This window comes from Papio anubis, chromosome 4 (assembly GCF_008728515.1).
Source record: "Papio anubis isolate 15944 chromosome 4, Panubis1.0, whole genome shotgun sequence".
Taxonomy (NCBI): domain Eukaryota; kingdom Metazoa; phylum Chordata; class Mammalia; order Primates; family Cercopithecidae; genus Papio; species Papio anubis.
Genome location: NC_044979.1, coordinates 55,649,589 through 55,668,292, shown reverse-complemented (window position 1 = coordinate 55,668,292; position 18,704 = coordinate 55,649,589). Strand labels below are relative to the sequence as shown.

Below are 18,704 nucleotides of genomic sequence, written 5' to 3'. Positions count from 1 at the left end.
GCCCAGTAATGCCCCATTCCCCACTTGGGGGTGGGCATGTGTTGACTTCACTGCAGCTCCAAGGAATCTCTGGCCAATCCAACCATTGGGCACATGCCTGAACCACTTAGTCACATGGCTTCACTTCCTCCATTCACGTTTCCACCACCCACAGTCCAGCCAATGGCTTCCCACCCTTCATAGTCGTTGCATATTGTTTAACTGCTTCTGATTGGAAAATACTCTTCCTCTCACCTTTTAATTCCAGCTAGCAGTGTTTTGCACAGAGTAGGAGTTCAACAAATATGTATGTATTGATCGATCAACAGAATTAGAAAACTGCTTAGATGCAAGCCAATTCTCTGCCATCTGACTACCACAAATGGAGGGCAAAGGATTCTGGTAACAACTTTGTGGGGAAGTCAGTGGATAAACAGCAAGTTAGTGTTGGCTACAGATGGCCTCAGAGTGCCCTCACATAACACTCACACCACAAGTGCTGCTGTCCCCAGACACCTGTAGTTATAAATAAAGTGAGGGAGGAATGGACAGTGCACCACAATATGATTTCTGAGAGTCCAGGTACACTGTAAGGTTAATTTCTAGTCTGGAAATAAAAGAAAAAAATTATACCATAAGAGATGATTTTTAAAGTTAAAGAGTGGGAATGTGTAAATAAATAATGAATTAGTTGTGAAAGATTTTTCATAATATTTAGTTAGGGTTTGACACTCCTTTTTTAGGCCAGTGGCCGACAGGAAGCCAGCTGGAATTACCTGTGAAACTTCTTGTAAACTACCCAGGTTCACTTCCCAAGATTTCTTAGCCCTCCACTCTTACCTGCTCTAAGGAATTACTGCGGTGATTAGTCACTATTATGACCGAGAGTATGTCTTATTCCTCATGTACACTAGGGACAGAAGAGTGTTAAGGCCCAATTTTTAAGCTGAGTTCCAGCAGCATACAATAGCACACACACTAGTTTCAAGGAAACATATTTGTATAGATTAGGAGAGAAAAATAAGTGAAATATAAAACTGATTTCTTTTTGAAAAGATATTATATGTAGCATGATTACAACCCAGTCCTGCAAAAATAGCTTATAAAAAAATTTCATTCCTCTGCCAGGGTTGGAGAAAAAAAGATTTAAAATTTCAAACTTACAGAGAAATAAAATAAACACCTAATACCCATAGTCATGTTTAACATTGTCAACATTCTGCCATACTTGCTTTTTATATTTTAAAGTATATAAATTAAGACATGACATTTCATCCCCCAAATCTTATAATGTCCATCTCTTAAAAAATGAGTACATTTTCTTTGCAACCACAATTCCATTATCCTGCCTTAGACACTTAACAGTAATTGCTTAATATCATTGTACCCATGCCATAGCCAGCTCTCTGGAATTGGCCTCCAAATGTCTTATACGGTTTGTTCAAACTAGAATCCAGACAAGGACCATATATTTGCACTGCAAACTCTATGTGAGGATTTCAATAGCTACAGAAAAAAAGTTTTAGTTTTTCCTTCTCCTTTTCTATATTTTCAACATTTAATGAGTTGTGGAGGTGGGTTAACACCGGCCTAAATCTAATGGATTCTGTTACCTGGGTCTGTCTAATATTACATTCTAAAAGTCAGCCAGGCATGGTGGCTCGCACTTGCAATCCTAAAACTTTGGATGCCTGAGGTGGGAGGATCCCTCAAGCTCAGGACTTAAAGAGTAGCCTGGACAACATAGTGAGACCTTGTCTCTACTAAAAATAAAAAATCAGCTGGGTACGGTAGCATGCACCCATAGTACCAGCAACTTGGGAGGCTGAGGTTGGAGAATCACTGGAGCTCAGATAGAGGCTGCAGTGAGCAAGCTATGATTGTGCCACTGCACTCCAGCCTGGGCAACAGAGTGAGACCTTCTCTCTCTCTCTGCTGTCTCTCTCTCTCTCTCTGTCTCTGTCTCTCTCTCTCCCTCCGCCCCCAATACACACACAAGAACGCACGCGCGCGCGCGCACACACACACACACACACACACACACACATAGAGTTCTAAAAGTCAATTTAAATATTTTTGTTTTGACAGACAGGAGACTAAGAAAGGCTTTTTTTTTTGTTTTTTGTTTTTGTTTCTTTTTTCTTTTCCTATCCTCTGAAAGAAAAACAAGAATGGGGATGGGGTGGGGAGTCACATGGCATCTGTCTCTGACACCTGAATTGGGGGTCTGACTCTTAAGGAAGAAAGAACTGCAGGCAGAATCCAAAAGAACTGCTCCTATGAGGCACACAGCACTATTTGTGCAATACAAAGTGAAGGAAAGGCATGTTCCCCACTACTGTACAGCACACATAGCACAAAGCCATCAAATTTCATGTGACTTTAAATTTTGCAAACTTAAACTAATGTGATACAAAAAATATTACAAGAGTCTTACATTATGCCAAATTTTGAAATAATACAATCCTTCAAATTAAAATTTTACTGAGGGGTATTTCCTTTCGAAGCTGGTGGGAAAACAAAAGTTTAAGTTCTTGCCACAAAGTGGTACTATTTCAGCAGGTAAACGAATGTGGCTTTAGTCTTGAAGTATGAGTTTGAGTTATTAGTAGTCTTCAGAAAAATATGGCATCTTGTGAAAAGTGTGACCAACCAGCGTGGTCTGAGTAAAGCCGGCAGGCCAAGGGAAAGGAAGAGTATTTGGCACTTAAGGATTTGCAGGTGTACAGCCTGGAGCACCAGCTCAGGCAGACATTGGGGCTCTTAGGAAGACCAGGGTGGCAGTTCTAGGGTTCCCTTTCAGATGGCCTCACTGGTTCCAGACAGACACTAGGAGGAATTCCTGAATTCACATGGGATAGCTTTGGGATTCCCAGACACAAATGGGTAGAAATGGAGGGGAAACTGACCTCCTGTGTTATGAAGACAGGAGCTAGAGGCAGCGAAATTTGGGATACTCCTATTAACACTGCTGTAGTTGTATCCCAGGCTGGTGAGACCTGGGAAAGTATTGTACTAAATGAAAAAATAATGAAATCCTATTATAAATCATTACTGTTGACTTAACAGTACCAAATTTATGGCTCGTTAATATAAGTAGTAATTGGTCCCATTAATTTTTAATTTTGTAAGATATTATTCATTTACTATATGTAAAAAAATGCATTTAAACAACAGCTATAGAAAAAAAAAGTTTCAGTTCTATAAAATAAAGTACCTAGTAAAGTATTAAGAATCTGGCAAGAATCAAATGTAAAATAAATGTAAATCATTAACTTTATATTATAATTTTTAGCTTTCAGCATACTGTAATATTATTTTTCTTCTAGCAAGCAATTCCCTTTTTTGCTCAGTTAACCTGTGAATCAAAATATTATATACAAAACTGTCTTAACATAATTCACCATATTATAAAGTACCATGCCTTTACTTCATTAATGACCTTCATTTACATCCCACATAGTATCATTCTAGAATAGGGGTCTCCAACCTCCAGGCCACAGACTGTTACAGGTCCATGGCCTGTCAGGAACCAGGCCACACAGCAGGAGGTGAGCAGCAGGCAAGCAAGCATTACCTCCTGAGCTCCATCTCAGCAGCCGCAGCATTAGATTCTCACAGGAGCACGAACCCCACTGTGAAGGGTGCACGCAAAGGATCTAGGTTGCGTATTCCTTATGAGAATCTAACTAATGCCTAATGATCTGAGGTGCAACAGTTTCATCTTTAAATCACCCCCACCACCCCACCACAGTCCATGGAAAAAATTTCTTCCATGAAACCGATCTCTGGTACCAAAAAGGCTGGTGACTGCTGTTCTAGAATAATAGTAGCAAAATAGAATGGGGATTATAAATATGTGTTGAATGGATATGTCTAATTTAAATACCTACCAACTCTGATTTTTTTTATTTTTCAAAAGCCCTAAAAGTTAATAACAATAGTAAAAAGAAGCCATGTCTTTAATACAGAGAGAACATATCTTTATATATAGCAGCACGGCATGCATGGTATGAAGTGTTGAATTTTTCATAAGTCATTTTTCTTATTTCTTGATATCCTGAAAATTATTTATTTATTTATTTATTTATTTATTTTTAATTTATTTTTGAGACAAAGTCTCTATCTGTCACCCAGGCTGGAGCACAATCTTGGCTCACTGCAACCTCCACTCCCCGGTTCAAGTGATTCTCATGCCTCAGCCTCCCCAGTAGCTGGGATTACAGGTGTACACCACCACACCCAGCTAATTTTTATATTTTTAGTAGAGACGGGATTTCACCATGTTGCCCAGGCTGCCCTGGAACTCCTGGCCTCAACTGATCTGCCCACTTTGGCCTCCCAAAATGTTGGAGTTACAGGCACGAGTCACAGTACCTGGCCCCAAAGAGTCTTTAATGCCTAAAGGGCTTTTATGCCTGGACAGAAATGCTCACTAACATTTGTACTTCAATGCTTTTTATCAATAAACACATATTTAAATAAGTACAATTTTGGAAACTCAATGTTTCTTAAACATGTAATGTTTGTTACCAACTTCATTAAGTAAAGTCCCTGCAATAATTTAAACTACAATTACAATTTACAAACCCATTCCTTAGAACACCTAAAATGCCATAAATAGCAGACAGAATATACAAAAATATCATTATTATATGTTACACTTAAACTTATCCTAAACAACATGAATCTAATTCACATCTTCATTATTTCCACATTTCACTATTTTTTACTCCTTCCAGATTACAGTAACGTTTATTTTGATGCCCTGTCAGATAACAGTAATGTACCCAGTTTCAAAAGAAATGAAATATCTTTGCAAAGCCAACAAGGATACAGGATCAACCAACTGATTATCAACCAACTGATTTTTGTTTGGGGCACAGGCACTGTCTGCCTCTCCCAAATGATTAAAACTCCAGCCCCTAAGGGTCCTAAGATTAACTTTCCTTTCCATAGTTAAACTTTGTTTATCAGTAAGACTTTTCAAATCCACATCTTTCATTTACATTTTAGGGTTTTTTTTACATGGTACTCCTCTGTGACAGCATTATTTTAAAATATTTTATATTTTATTATTTTGAAAGGCACAGTGGGTCATGCCTGTAATCCTAGCACTTTGGGAGGCTGAGGTAGGAAGATCACTTGAGGCCAGGAGTTTGAGACCAGCCAGGGCAACACAGCGAGACCCTGTCTGTACCAAAGGAAAAAAAAATTAGCCAGGTATAGTAGCTCACACCTAGTAGCCCCAGCTACTCAGGAGGCAGAGGCAGGAGGATTGTTTGAGCTCAGGAATTCAAGGTTACAGTGAACAATGATCATGCCACTGCACTCCAGCAAGAGTGACAGAGTGAGACCCTGTCTGTAAAAGAATATTTTTGGGCATGCTTCCAAGACGGTCAAGTAGAAACAGCTCCAGTCTGCAGCTCCCAGTGAGATCGACACAGAAGACGGGTGCATTTCCAACTGAGGTATCCGGTTCTTCTCATTGGGACTGGTTGGACAGTGGGTGCAGCCCACAGAGGGTGAGCTGAAGCGGGGTAGGGCATTGCCTCACCCAGGAAGCACAAGGGGTCAGGGAGTTTCCCTTTCCTAGCCAAGGGAAGCTGTGACAGACTGTACCTGGAGAAACGGGGCACTCCTGACCAAATACTGTGCTTTTCCCATAATCTTAGCAACCTGCAGACCAGGAGATACCCTCCCATGCGTGGCTTGGTGAGTCCCACACCCACAGAGCCTTACTCATTGCTAGCGCAGCAGTCTGAGATCCACCGGCGACACTGCAGATTGGCAGGGGGGAGGGGCGTCCGCCATTGCTGAGGCTTGAGTAGCTCACAGTGTAAACAAAAAGGCCAGGAAGCACAAACTGGGTGGAGACCACCACAGCTCAGCAAGGCCTACTGCCTCTATAGATTCCACCTCTGGGGACAGGGCACAGTAGAACAAAAGGCAGCAGACAGCTTCTGCAGACTTAAACATCCCTGTCGGACATCTCCGAAGACCGCAGTGGCTCCCTCAGCATGGCGTTTGAGCTCCAAGAACTGACAAGACTGCCTCCTCAAGCGGGTCCATGACCCCCATATAGCCTGACTGGGAAACATCTCCCAGTAGGGGCCGAAAGACACCTGAAACAGGTGGGTGCCCCTCTGGGATGAAGCTTCCAGAGGAAGGATCAGGCAGCAATATTTGCTGTTCTGCAGCCTCCGCTGGCGATACACAGGCAAACAGGGTCTGGAGTGGACCTCCAGCAAACTCCAATAGACCTGCAGCTGAGGGGTCTGACTGGTAAAAGGAAAGGAAAACTAACAAACAGAAAGGAATATCATCAACATCAACAAAAATGACATCCACACCAAAACCCCATCTGTAGGTCACCAACATCAAAGACCAAAGGTAGATAAAATCACAAAGATGGGGAGAAACCAGAGCAGAAAACCTGAAAATTCCAAAAAAACAGACTGCCTCTTCTCCTCCAAAGGATCGCAGCTCCTTGCCAGCAACGGAACAAAACTGGATGGAGAATGAGTTTGACAAATTGACAGAAGGAAGCTTCAGAAGGTGGGTAATAACAAACTTCTCCAAGCTAAAGGAACATGTTCTAACCCATCGCAAGGAAGCTAAAAACCTTGAAAAAAAAATTAGACAAATGGCTAACTAGAACGAACAGTGTAGAGAAGACCTTAAATGACCTGATGGAGCCAAAAACCACGGCACGAGAACTTCATGACGCCTGCACAAACTTCAGTAGCCAATTCGATCAAGTGGAAGAAAGGATATCAGTGATTGCAGATCAAATTAATGAAATAAAGCGAGAAGGCAAGATTAGAGAAAAAAAAGTGAAAAGAAACGAACAAAGTCTCCAAGAAATATGGGACTAAGTGAAAAGACCAAATATACGTTTGATTGGTGTACCGGAAAGTGACGGGGAGAATGGAACCAAGTTAGAAAACACTGTTCAGGATATTATCCAGGAAAACTTCCCTAACCTAGCAAGGCAGGCCAACATTCAAATTCAGGAGATACAGACAACACCACAAAGATACTCCTCAAGAAGAGCAACCCCAAGACACATAATTGCCAGATTTACTAAGGTTGAAATGAGGGAAAAAATGTTAAGGGCAGCCAGAGAGAAAGGTCAGGTTACCCACAAAGGGAAGCCCATCAGACTAACAGCAAATCTCTCGGCAGAAACCCTACAAGCCAGAAGAGAGTGGAAGCCAACATTCAACATTCTTAAAGAAAATAAGTTTCAACCCAGAATCCCCTATCAAGTCAAACTAAGTTTCATAAGTGAATGAGAAATAAAATCCTTTACAGACAAGTAAATGCTGAGATATTTTGTCACCACCAGGCTTGCCTTACAAGAGCTCCTGAAGAAAATACCAAACATGGGAAGGAACAACCAGTACCAGTCACTGCAAAAACATCCTAAATGGTAAAGACCATCGATGCTATGAAGAAACTGCCTCAATTAACAGGCAAAATAACCAGCTAACATTACAATGACAGGATCAAATTCAAACATAACAATATTAACTTTAAATGTAAATGGGCTAAATGCCCCAATTAAAAGACACAAACCAACAAACTAGATAAAGAGTCAAGACCCATCAAGTGTGTTGTATTCAGGAGACCCATCTCATGTGCAAAGATGCACACAGGCTCAAAATAAAGGGATGGAGGAAGATCTACCAAGCAAATGAAAAGCAAAAAAAAAAAAAGCAGGGGTCGCAATCCTAGTCTGATAAAACAGACTTTAAACCAACAAAGATCAAAAGAGACAAAGAAGGCCATTACATATTGGTAAAGGGATCAATTCAACAGGAAGAGCTAACTATCCTAAATATATATGCATCCAATACAGGAACATCCAGACTCATAAAGCAAGTCCTTAGAGACCTACAAAGAGACTTAGAATCCCACACAATAATAATGGGAGATTTTAACACCCCACTGTCAATATTAGACAGATCAACGAGACAGAAGGTTAACAAGGATATTCAGGACTTGAACTAAGCTCTGGACCAAGCAGACCTAAGAGACATCTACAGAACTTTACACCCCAAGTCAACAGAAAATACATTCTTCTCAGCACCACATCATAGTTATTCTAAAATTGACCACATAAGTGGTAGTAAAATAATCCTCAGCAAATGTAAAAGAACAGAGATCACAAAAAAAACTGTCTCTCAGACCACAGGGCAATCAAATTAGAACTCAGGATTAAGAAACTCACTCAAAACTGCACAACTACATGGAAACTGAACAACCAGCTCCTGAATGACTACTGGCTAAATAACAAAATTAAGGCAAAAATAAACATGTTCTTTGAAACCAATGAGAACAAAGATACAATGTACCAGAATCTCTGGGACACATTTAAAGCAGTGTGTAGAGGGAAATTTATAGCACTAAATACCCACAACAGACAGTGGGAAAGATCTAAAATCGACACCCTAGCATCACAATTAAAAGAACTAGAGAAGCAAGAGCAAACAAATTCAAAAGCTAGCAGAAGGCAAGAAATAACTAAGATCAGAGCAGAACTGATAAGAAGGAGATAGAGACACAAAAAACCCTTCAAAAAATCAATGAATCCAGGAGCTGGTTTTTTGAAAAGATCAACAAAATTGATAAACTGAGAACAAGACTAATAAAGAAGAGAGAAGAATCAAATAGATGCAATAAAAAATGATGAAGGAGATATCACCACCGATCCCACAGAAATACAAACTACCATCAGAGAATACTATCAACACCTCTACACAAATAAACTAGGAAATCTAGAAGAAATCGATAAATTCCTGGACACATACACCCTCCCAAGACTAAACCAGGAAGAAGTTGAATCTCTGAACAGACCAATAACAGGTTCTGAAATTGAGGCAATAATAGCCTACCAACCAAAAAAAGTCCAGGACCAAACGGATTCACAGCCAAATTCTACCAGAAGTACAAACAGGAGCTGGTACCATTCCTTCTGAAACTATTTCAATCAATAGAAAAAGACAGAATCCTCCCTAACTCTTTTTATGAGGCTAGCATCATCCTGATACAAAAGCCTGGTAGAGACAAAACAAAAAAAAGAGAATTTTAGACCAATATCCCCGATGAACATCAATGCAAAAATCCTCAATAAAATACTGGCAAACTAAATCCAGCAGCACATCAAAAAGCTTATCCATCATGATCAAGGTGGCTTCATCCCTGGGATGCAAGGCTTGTTCAACATATGCAAATCAGTAAACATAATCCATCACATAAACAGAACCAATGACAAAAACCACATGACTATCTCAATAGAAGCAGAAAAGGCCTTTGACAAAATTCAAAAGCCTTCCATGCTAAAAACTCTCAATAAACTAGGTATCAATGGAACATATCTCAAAATAATAAGAGCTATTTATGACAAACCCACAGCCAATATCCTACCAAATGCGCAAAAACTGGAAGCATTCCTTCTGAAAATCAGCACAAGACAAGGATGCCCTCTCTCACCACTGCTATTCAACAAGTTTTGGAAGTTCTTCTGGCTAGGGCAATCAGGCAAGATAAAGACATAAAGGGTATCCAATTAGGAAAAGAGGAAGTCAAATTGTCTCCGTTTGCAGATGACATGATTGTACATTTAGAAAAACCTATCGTCTTAGCCCAAAATCTCCTTAAGCTGATAAGCAACTTCAGCGAAGTCTCAGGATACAAAATCAATTTGCAAAAATCACAAGAATTCCTATACACCAATAAGAGACAAACAGAGAGCCAAATCATGAATGAACTCCCGTTCACAGTTACCACAAAGAGAATAAAATACCTAGGAATACAACTTGCAAGGGATGTGAAGGACCTCTTCAAGAAGAACTACAAACCACTGCTCAACACAATAAAAGAGGACATAAACAAATGGAAAAGCATTCCATGCTCATTCACAGGAAGAATCAATATCGTGAAAATGACCACACTACCCATGGTAATTTACAGATGCAAGGCTATCCCCATCAAGCTACCACTGACTTTCATTACAGAATTGGAAAAAACTACTTTAAATTTCATATGGAACCAAAAAAGAGCCCACATAGCCAAGACAATCTTGAGCAAAAAGAACAAAGCTGGAGGCATCACACTATCTGACTTCAAACTATACTACAAGGCTATAGTAACCAAAACAGCATGGTACTGGTACCAAAACAGACATATAGACCAAAAGAACAGAACAGAGCCCTCAGAAATAATACCACACATCTACAACCATCTGATCTTTGACAAACCTGACAAAAACAAGAAATGGGGAAAGGGTTCTCTATTTAATAAATTGTGCTGAAAAAACTGGCTAGCCAATTGTAGAAAGCTGAAACTGGATCCCTTCCTTATACCTTATACAAAAATTAACTCAAGATGGATTAAAGACTTAAATGTAAGACCTAAAACCATAAAACCCTAGAAGAAAACCTAGGCAATACCATTCAGGACATAGGCATGGGCAAAGACTTCATGACTAAAACACCAAAAGCAATGGCAACAAAAGCCAAAATAGACACATGGGATCTAATTGAACTAAAGAGCTTCTGCAGAGCAAAAGAAACCATCATCAGAGTGAACAGGCAACCTATAGAATGGGAGAAAATCTTTGCAATCTACCCATCTGACAAAGGACTAATATCCAGAATCTACAAAGAACTTAAACAAATGTACAAGAAAAAAACAACCCTATCAGAAAGTGGGCAAAGGATATGAACAGACACTTCTCAAAAGACGACATTTATGCAGCCAAAAAACATATGAAAAAAGCTCATCTTGGCCGGGCGCGGTGGCTCACGCCTGTAATCCCAGCACTTTGGAAGGCCGAGGCGGGTGGATCACAAGGTCAGGAGATGGAGACCATGGTGAAACCCCGCCTCTACTAAAAATACAAAAAATTAACCAGGCGCGGTGGCAGGCGCCTGTAGCCCCAGCTACTCAGGAGGCTGAGGTGGGAGAATGGCATGATCCTGGAAGGCAGAGCTTGCAGTGAGCCCAGATCGTGCCACTGCACTCCAGCCAGGGGGACAGAGCAAGATTCCGTCTCAAAAAAAAAAAAAAAAGCTCATCATCACTGGTCATCAGAGAAATGCAAATCAAAACCACAATGAGATACCATCTCATGCCCGTTAGAATGGGGATCTTTAAAAAGTCAGGAGACAACAGATGCTGGAGGGGATGTGGAGAAATAGAAATGCTTTTACAGTGTTGGTGGGAGTGCAAATTAGTTCAACCATTATGGAAGACAGTGTGGCGATTCCTCAAGGATCTAGAACTAGAAATACCATTTGACCCAGCAATCCCATTACTGGGTATATACCCAAAGGATTATAAATCATGCTGCTATAAAGACACATGCACACATATGTTTATTATGGCACCTCTGTCGCCCAGGCCAGAGTCCAGTGGTGTGATCTCAGCTCACTGCAACCTCTGCCTTCCAGGTTCAGGCAATTCTCCTGCCTCAGTCTCCTATGTAGCTGGGATTACAGGTGTGTGCCACCACACCCAGCTAATTTTTTTGCATTTTTAGTAAAGACGGGGTTTCACCATGTTGGCCAGGCTGGTCTTGAACTCTTGACCTCAGGTGATCCACCCACCTCGGCCTCCCAAAGTGCTAGGATTACAGGTGTGAGCCACCACACCCAAGCTGAATATACCATCTCAAAAGCAAAAAGAATTACATAATCTTCTTAAACTGCATTCACTAGTCTTTTTGTTAGTGGTTCTGTGGTAATGTTATTCGGAAATCATTATATGCGCATGGTAGGATACAAATAATAAGGAATTATATTAAGATCTCTAAGAGTCAAAATTCATTAAAAGTGGTTGAACCAGATCATGTGTGCTCCCTGATGTGATGCACTAGGAAAAACACAACAGCTCTATACAATATTCTTGTCACCAAAAAAAGTTGGTAGTGGGTAACCTGAATGAAATCAAACATCTAGATTTAAATACCAGCTTGCAGGAAATACAGGAAACAGAGCAAGTAAAACGACGCTAGAGGAAGCAGTGAGAATGTGGGACATTTTACAAGGCAAATTATCTGTTTCCTTCAATAAATAAGTCACATGGGGAAAAAATAACACAAGGAGAATTCCTGTCCATTACAAGAGACGTTAGATAAATAACAACCAAGGGCAATATGCAGACTCTGTATGGATTCTGATTTGAACAGAGCCACATGTAAAAAGGCATTTTTGAGACACTCTGGGAAACTCAAATATAGAATATGCATCTGAATATAATCAGGACTAGATGACATTTAGGAATTATTGTTATTCATTCATAAGACAGTAGCACTGTGTTTCTATTTTCTTTTTTTTTTTTTTTTTTTTTTTGAGATGGAGTCTGGTTCTGTCGCCCAGGCTGGAGTGCAGTGGCCGGATCTCAGCTCACTGCGAGCTCCACCTCCCGGGTTTACGCCATTCTCCTGCCTCAGCCTCCGGAGTAGCTGGGACTACAGGCGCCCGCCACCTCGCCCGGCTAGTTTTTTTGTATTTTTTTAGTAGAGACGGGGTTTCACCGTGTTCGCCAGGATGGTCTCGATCTCCTGACCTCGTGATCCGCCCGTCTCGGCCTCCGAAAGTGCTGGGATTACAGGCTTGAGCCACCGCGCCCGGCCTCTGTGTTTCTATTTTCTAAAAATATAGTATCTTATTAGAGATGCACACTACAGTATAATATAATTTCTGGGATCTGCTTTCTAATACTCTGGCAAAAATGAAGGAAGAGAGAAGAAATTAACAAGATTGGCAAAATGCTGATTATTGTTCAAGTTAGATGATGAGTGATCATTATGGTATTCCTTCTACTTTTGTGTTGTATTAAAATGTTTCCATAATAAAAAGATTTTTAAAATTTTATATATGCTTTCTCTTGTAGTTAGAAGGCCCATCTGGAGATTTCATTTCCTAAGAAATGAGAACCAAGTCTGTGAAGTTCATTTCCTCCTTACAATGGTTGATTCTTTCATCTTGGAACAGTCGAAACAATGAAATTGTCTTTCCTTCTACTGTTATGAGAGCAGTTCCTACTTTTTCTTTACTATTTGGCTTACTCACAGTTTGCTGTATTCACTCTTCTTTAAGTAAAGAGACATATTTATCCTTTATAAATAGGCACTGATAAAAAAAAAATTCAGCCGAATTAAATGTAAAGGAATTTAATTGAGCAATGAACAATTCATGAATTGGGCAGCCCCAGAATCACAGCAGATTCACAGAGACTCCAGTGCAGCCACGTGGTGGAACAAGATTAATAGATTAAAAAAAGGGAAATGACATGCTGAAATCGGAAGTGAGGTACAGAACAGCTGGACTGGTTACAGATTGGTGTTTGCCTTATTTGAACACAGTTTGAACACTCAGCAGTGTATGAATGGTTGCTGGGATTGGCCAAGACTCAGCTATTGATACAGGTACATACTCCTAGTTAGGTTTTCAGTCTTGTCTACCTATTAAGCTAGGCTGTAGTTCATCCACAAAAACTCAAATATAGAAGCAGGGAATCCTTCTCAGGCCACATTTAGTTCACTTTAACAACTCCCTGCTTTTGGTCAGTTTCTCAATTTTGAGAGATTGACCAAAACTTTAATTATCAATGTCACTATCACCATTGTAAAAGTAGTTATTTGGTCTTGAAACACACTGGGAAACAGTGTGTTTTGTAGAGCACTGAGTTTTGCAAAGGTAAAAACAAGTATGAGTAGAGGTACCCTTTATGGGTATCTCTTTATGCTGGAATGTCCTATTTACTGGAGAAAAACAAAACCTGGTCTGTTCTAGGATCTATGTGTTTCCGTAAAGTCTTAATTTGATTATGTCACATTTAGCATGAGTGACCCCATTTTAGTTTGGTTTGGCCTGTTGGGGGCCTAGTGAATGAGCTTAGTCCAAAACAATGGCCTCCTATAACTTTGTTTAAAAAAGATTCCCCCTTTTTGGTCAGGCTCTCACTTAGGTAAAAGTGTGACCACAATTGAGGGCCTTAGTGCCACTCTCAGTTACCATCATTTTGGGTTTCCAGTCTCACCACATGATTCATAGGTTATAGTATCCTCAGGGTCACACATTTCTTTCAGCTCATGTCTTTCCATTTGAAGAGAGATCATTTGACATTCTAGAGATGGCTGCATACAAGCATTTAAAACCTTCGAGAGAATACAGTGCACCAGGGAGACTATTATTATGACTCTCAGGAGGATAATACCAAAAGTTTAGAGTATGCTCCTCACCCAGGGTACCCATAAACCAAACCACCTAAAATTAAATAGATTAAAGAATGAGCTGGATAAAGAGTCTACTTGCTTTAAGGGGTCTTTTCATTAATTCACTACAACTGAATTTTTATAATCTACATTTGATGTATTTCTCCACAGGCCACAAGTGTCAGAATCTGTTTACCCAATTCTATTATTTAGCATAACTTTCACAAGCGAATTTAAAGTCTGTTGTGTAACAATAGACTTTACATTAGAATCTGCTATACAGCCTATCATGAGGGATACATTTCTAATTACTGCCTCTTTTATTCTAAACCACGGAAAACGGACCTAACAAATGATGTCCTTCTAGAAGAGTGAAGGCCTCCTGGCAATGTTCTATTTAACCCATGATGTGGGTTAAGAGGAGTTTTGACTAATTACGAGGCGATATATGTACCATTAAAGTTTCTCACCTATGTTGGGCCTTCATCTTTTATCCATCAAAGTATAAAGTTATTCATATATAAGTCTGGCTGCAAAATCCTTCACGAATGAAAGTATACCCTATAAGTGCACATAATAGACCCCCTCTTCATTTCTATTGGCTATAGAGGCATAAATAAGGAAAAAATATTCAAAGATAAGAGTCTCATAGTAGTAGATGTCTTGATCCATGATCTCGGGAAAAGCTGTTTACATCAAGGATGTCTTCTTCTTCTGGGGAGAAACTTTCTTGGTTAGTTTTACCTTAAGGGTTCCAATGGGTGTACAGTTCCAAGAGTGTGGAGGGACCCTTCTCAGTTGTGAGATTATGCACTCAAGGTTCAAGGTTCCAAAGTTTTGTTGCAGTGTGGATGGCAAGCACAGTGTTTCTCTGATGTTCTCAAAAGATCCAATCTTCAGGTTCTAGATTGTGAAGCAGTTGATTGTCCTCAATGAACCATAAAAACTTTCTTTACCTGGTGAAAATATACTGTGGCATAATAATTATTGTAACATAAAACATGCATTGAAAATGACAATTGAATGAACTCCCTTTATAAATGTTTAAATGACCCATCGGATAGCCAAACGTACCTGAAGGTTTGATTATGGAACCAAACACTGGTTTTAAACTATTTTTGAAATTTATAAGTCATTATATCAATATATTCAATTTTGGTGATTTTATTTTTTCCATGATGAGTCATGGAATGCAGAGTCTTTAATAACAAAAGCTTTAAGGGCTCAGGAAGGACAGGATAGCCTTCCTGGTCTTCCATGAGTCTACGTTTAATATTGGACTTATGTCCTGTTGAATACCAGTTGTTTTTCCAATTTAAATTCATAGCAGTGATAACTAATGGTTATCATAGGCAATTAGACTTAGACTATGGAGTTCAAATTGTATATCTAATCAATTTCAGTATCAGCTGGTTTAACATGAAAATCTTGGCAAAGTATTTTCTTGGTATTTAATTAATTTTTTGTTTTACTTGGGTTAGCAGTTTTATACAAGGAAATTTGGTTATTTCTGTGGTAGACAATAACTTAACATAATAACCATAATTATGGTTGATAGTATATACTCAGACATATTAGAATTTTAGAAATCTTACACATTTTTTTTTTTTTTTTGAGATGGAGTCTTGCTCTGTCACCCAGGCTGGAGTGCAGAGGCAAGATCTTGCCTCACTGCAACCTCCGCCTCCTGGGTTCAAGTGATCTTCTGCCTCAGCCTCCCAAGTAGCTGGGATTACAGGTGCTCACCACCATGCCTAATTTTTTGTACCTTTAATAGAGACGGGGTTTCACCATGTTGGCCAGGCTGGTCTCAAATTCCTAGCTTCAGGTGATCTGCCTTCCTCGGTCTCCCAAAGTGTTGGGATTACAGGCATAAGCCACCATGCCTGGCCCCATACAATTTTAGAACATACATTAATATCATTTACTAAAATATAACCTGAAGATTAAACATTATTTTTATTTTGACAACACTTCCCATGTAACTTAACATGTTAAATAATTCTGTTTACCTCTCTTTTGGATGCTTCAGGGGCCCTCTGTAGCATTCCAAAGTTAGAGGTCAGAAAAGACCATTTTAAAGCTGAATTTTGGGAAGCCTATTAAATATTGGGAAGCCTATTAAATATGTTAAAGTTGTAAAACACTTGATATTATGAACTAGAATTCCAGGTCACCATAAGTCATTCATTTAGCCAAAATGATGACTCGAAAAATTTTTAAAAGGCAAAAACCTTTACTCATTGATAGAGGGAAGACTTAGCTTTCCAAACAATCTGTCTTTTGTCTGTCTTTTTTTTTTTTTTTTTTTTTGGTAGCGTATTTAAAAGGCAAACAAAACAAAAATTTTTCATTATCTTCTAATATTACATGAAAATCTTGGTCAAAACAGAAAGTCAAATTTCATTAGTGGACTTGCATTAGTGGACTATTAATGTCAACCCCAATTTTTAATAAAACCTCACAGACAAATCTATCCAATCTTAATCAGTTTGACCATAAGGTGAGATTTTCATAAACCTTTTATAACACTTTACCAATTTTTGTTAAAGAGCAGATTAGTGCTTTAAGAAAAACCTGTTGTGCTTTTATTTCAATATTCAATTTACAGAAAAACTGAACAATACACCTTTAAATTTAGTCAATATTTTCACACATAGAATTTCTTTTACAAAGTTAATTTTTACAAACCTTCCACAACTTGTTCAAACCTTTAGCTTTATTCTATTTAATTTAAAACAGTCCTTTAACCCTCTAAACTAGGTAAAAATTTACATTCTCATGCATTCTTACAATCTCTTACCAAAAACACATTTCATTCTCCTCACACACCTTGCACGTAAACCTAGTTTTTCAGTAGTCTCAGTTACATGTTATAATGGTAATTCTTAGCAACTTTCACTTTGGGTACATAAATTTTCTTTTATGAATCCTTTCATGACTTACATAGACCATCTACAATGTGCTTGGTCTTTCTGACTTGTCCTAAACATCCCTCTTTTTAAACAACCAGTCATTTTACTTTAGGACAAGAATTTACTATACAAGATCCTTCCTTATATAAAATCTCTTTTCTTTATAACCTTCTTTTCATAGCTAGGTGGCATGGCTAATTCCACATATCCCCAGGCCTTATTTAAAATTTAATGTCTCCAAAATAAATTGAGCAATTTTCAAGGGTCAAAGCAGTTTATGGCCTTAAAAATCTTAAGCAAACCTAATACCTGGCCTGCATAATTTAGACTAAATGTATTTATTTATCAATAATCTTTAGAGCTGTTTTTATTTCCCAAAGATGACCAAAATTACATGAACTAAAAGGCATTAAAGTTTTTATTTTTCTTTCAAAATATTTAAGCACTTTTTTTGTTTAAACCAATTAGAGTTCTTTTACACAAACACTACACACACAACACATATATAACTACACAGACAGACCAAAGAAGATTACTACAGTAGTTGTAAGATTCTCCATTTGCCAGTTTTTAAGTTTCTTAATTAGATTACTAGCTTTAGGGTGGAGTTCTTGGAAGAACAGGGCCAAGAAAGGGTCTCTGGTGCCTCGTGTTTTTCCCAAGGAGTCCCAGGCTCTGAGAGCTTGAATATCCACTTTTAATTAAGCTGACTTTTAACCACAGCACTCTTTAATAAAGTCCTTTTAAAATTTCTTATTACCCGACTTTACGCAGGCCAAAGAGCTGATATTTCTGGCTTTTAAACTTTACCCAAGGTAACCTCACAGGTGCTCTGAGAAAGGAAAATTCAAAACAGTTTGTGGAGGGGAAGAGAATCAAAAAATGGCAACGGTCACCCAAATATCAATCAGAAAGGCTCATCGCCTAAGCTAGGGATTGAATTCTGAACCTGGGCCACCATTGTGAAAAGAGAAAGCATGGCCACGTGGCTATAAGATCAAGCTCCTAAACACGTAACTGACCAGTTTGCTGGGTCGTCTTGAACAACAGGCTTATGAGGTTTTGGGCACACATTTTATCCTAAGGTACCCCTCTTTATGACAAAACAATACAGAAAAACACACAAAGCACATCAGATTCACTAGAGTTTAAGACAAGCCTCAGAATTCTTTTTTGTATGAATCAAAACTTTACATAGGAGATAACAGTGATTTTTACCATTCATTTAAACATTTTGCACAAAGAAAAAGAGGGAAAAAGCCAGAAATCTGACTGGTAAGAAATTCTTACCCTTTTACTGGCATGCTAGGCTTCTGGGCTCTCTTTCCCTTTCCCTGAGCAGCTCTAGTGACCCAGCTTGCCACACCATCGCCCTGGGGGCCAAGCTGCATCATAAAAGAAAATGATCTTTTATCGTTTTGGCCAGAACAAAACACATATGATAAAACACAGACATTAGCCACTCTGTTTAGCACCCAATATCAAACTGGTAAGGCTTAAATTTGCCCTCCAATGGCCCCTGTCATCTTCAATCCAACCTCCAACTAGGAGTTTCAGCACATGGTCTCTGGGCAAGATGGCTG

General features: G+C 39.1%; 1 protein-coding gene across 12 annotated transcripts in view; it reads right to left on the bottom strand.

Annotated features, from left to right (window-relative positions):
- Nucleotides 1–18,704, bottom strand: part of FBXL13 (F-box and leucine rich repeat protein 13) — a 276,151-nt gene that overhangs the window by 231,837 nt on the left and 25,610 nt on the right. Inside the window, exon 3 of one of the 12 annotated variants that reach the window (XM_017957023.3) lies at nucleotides 14,951–15,162. The exons of 10 other annotated variants lie outside the window; for them this stretch is intronic. The gene's annotated coding sequence lies outside the window, so the exon portion shown is untranslated. The remainder of the gene's footprint in view (nucleotides 1–14,950; nucleotides 15,163–18,704) is intronic. One more of the 12 variants, XM_031665947.1, reaches the window with a different exon arrangement.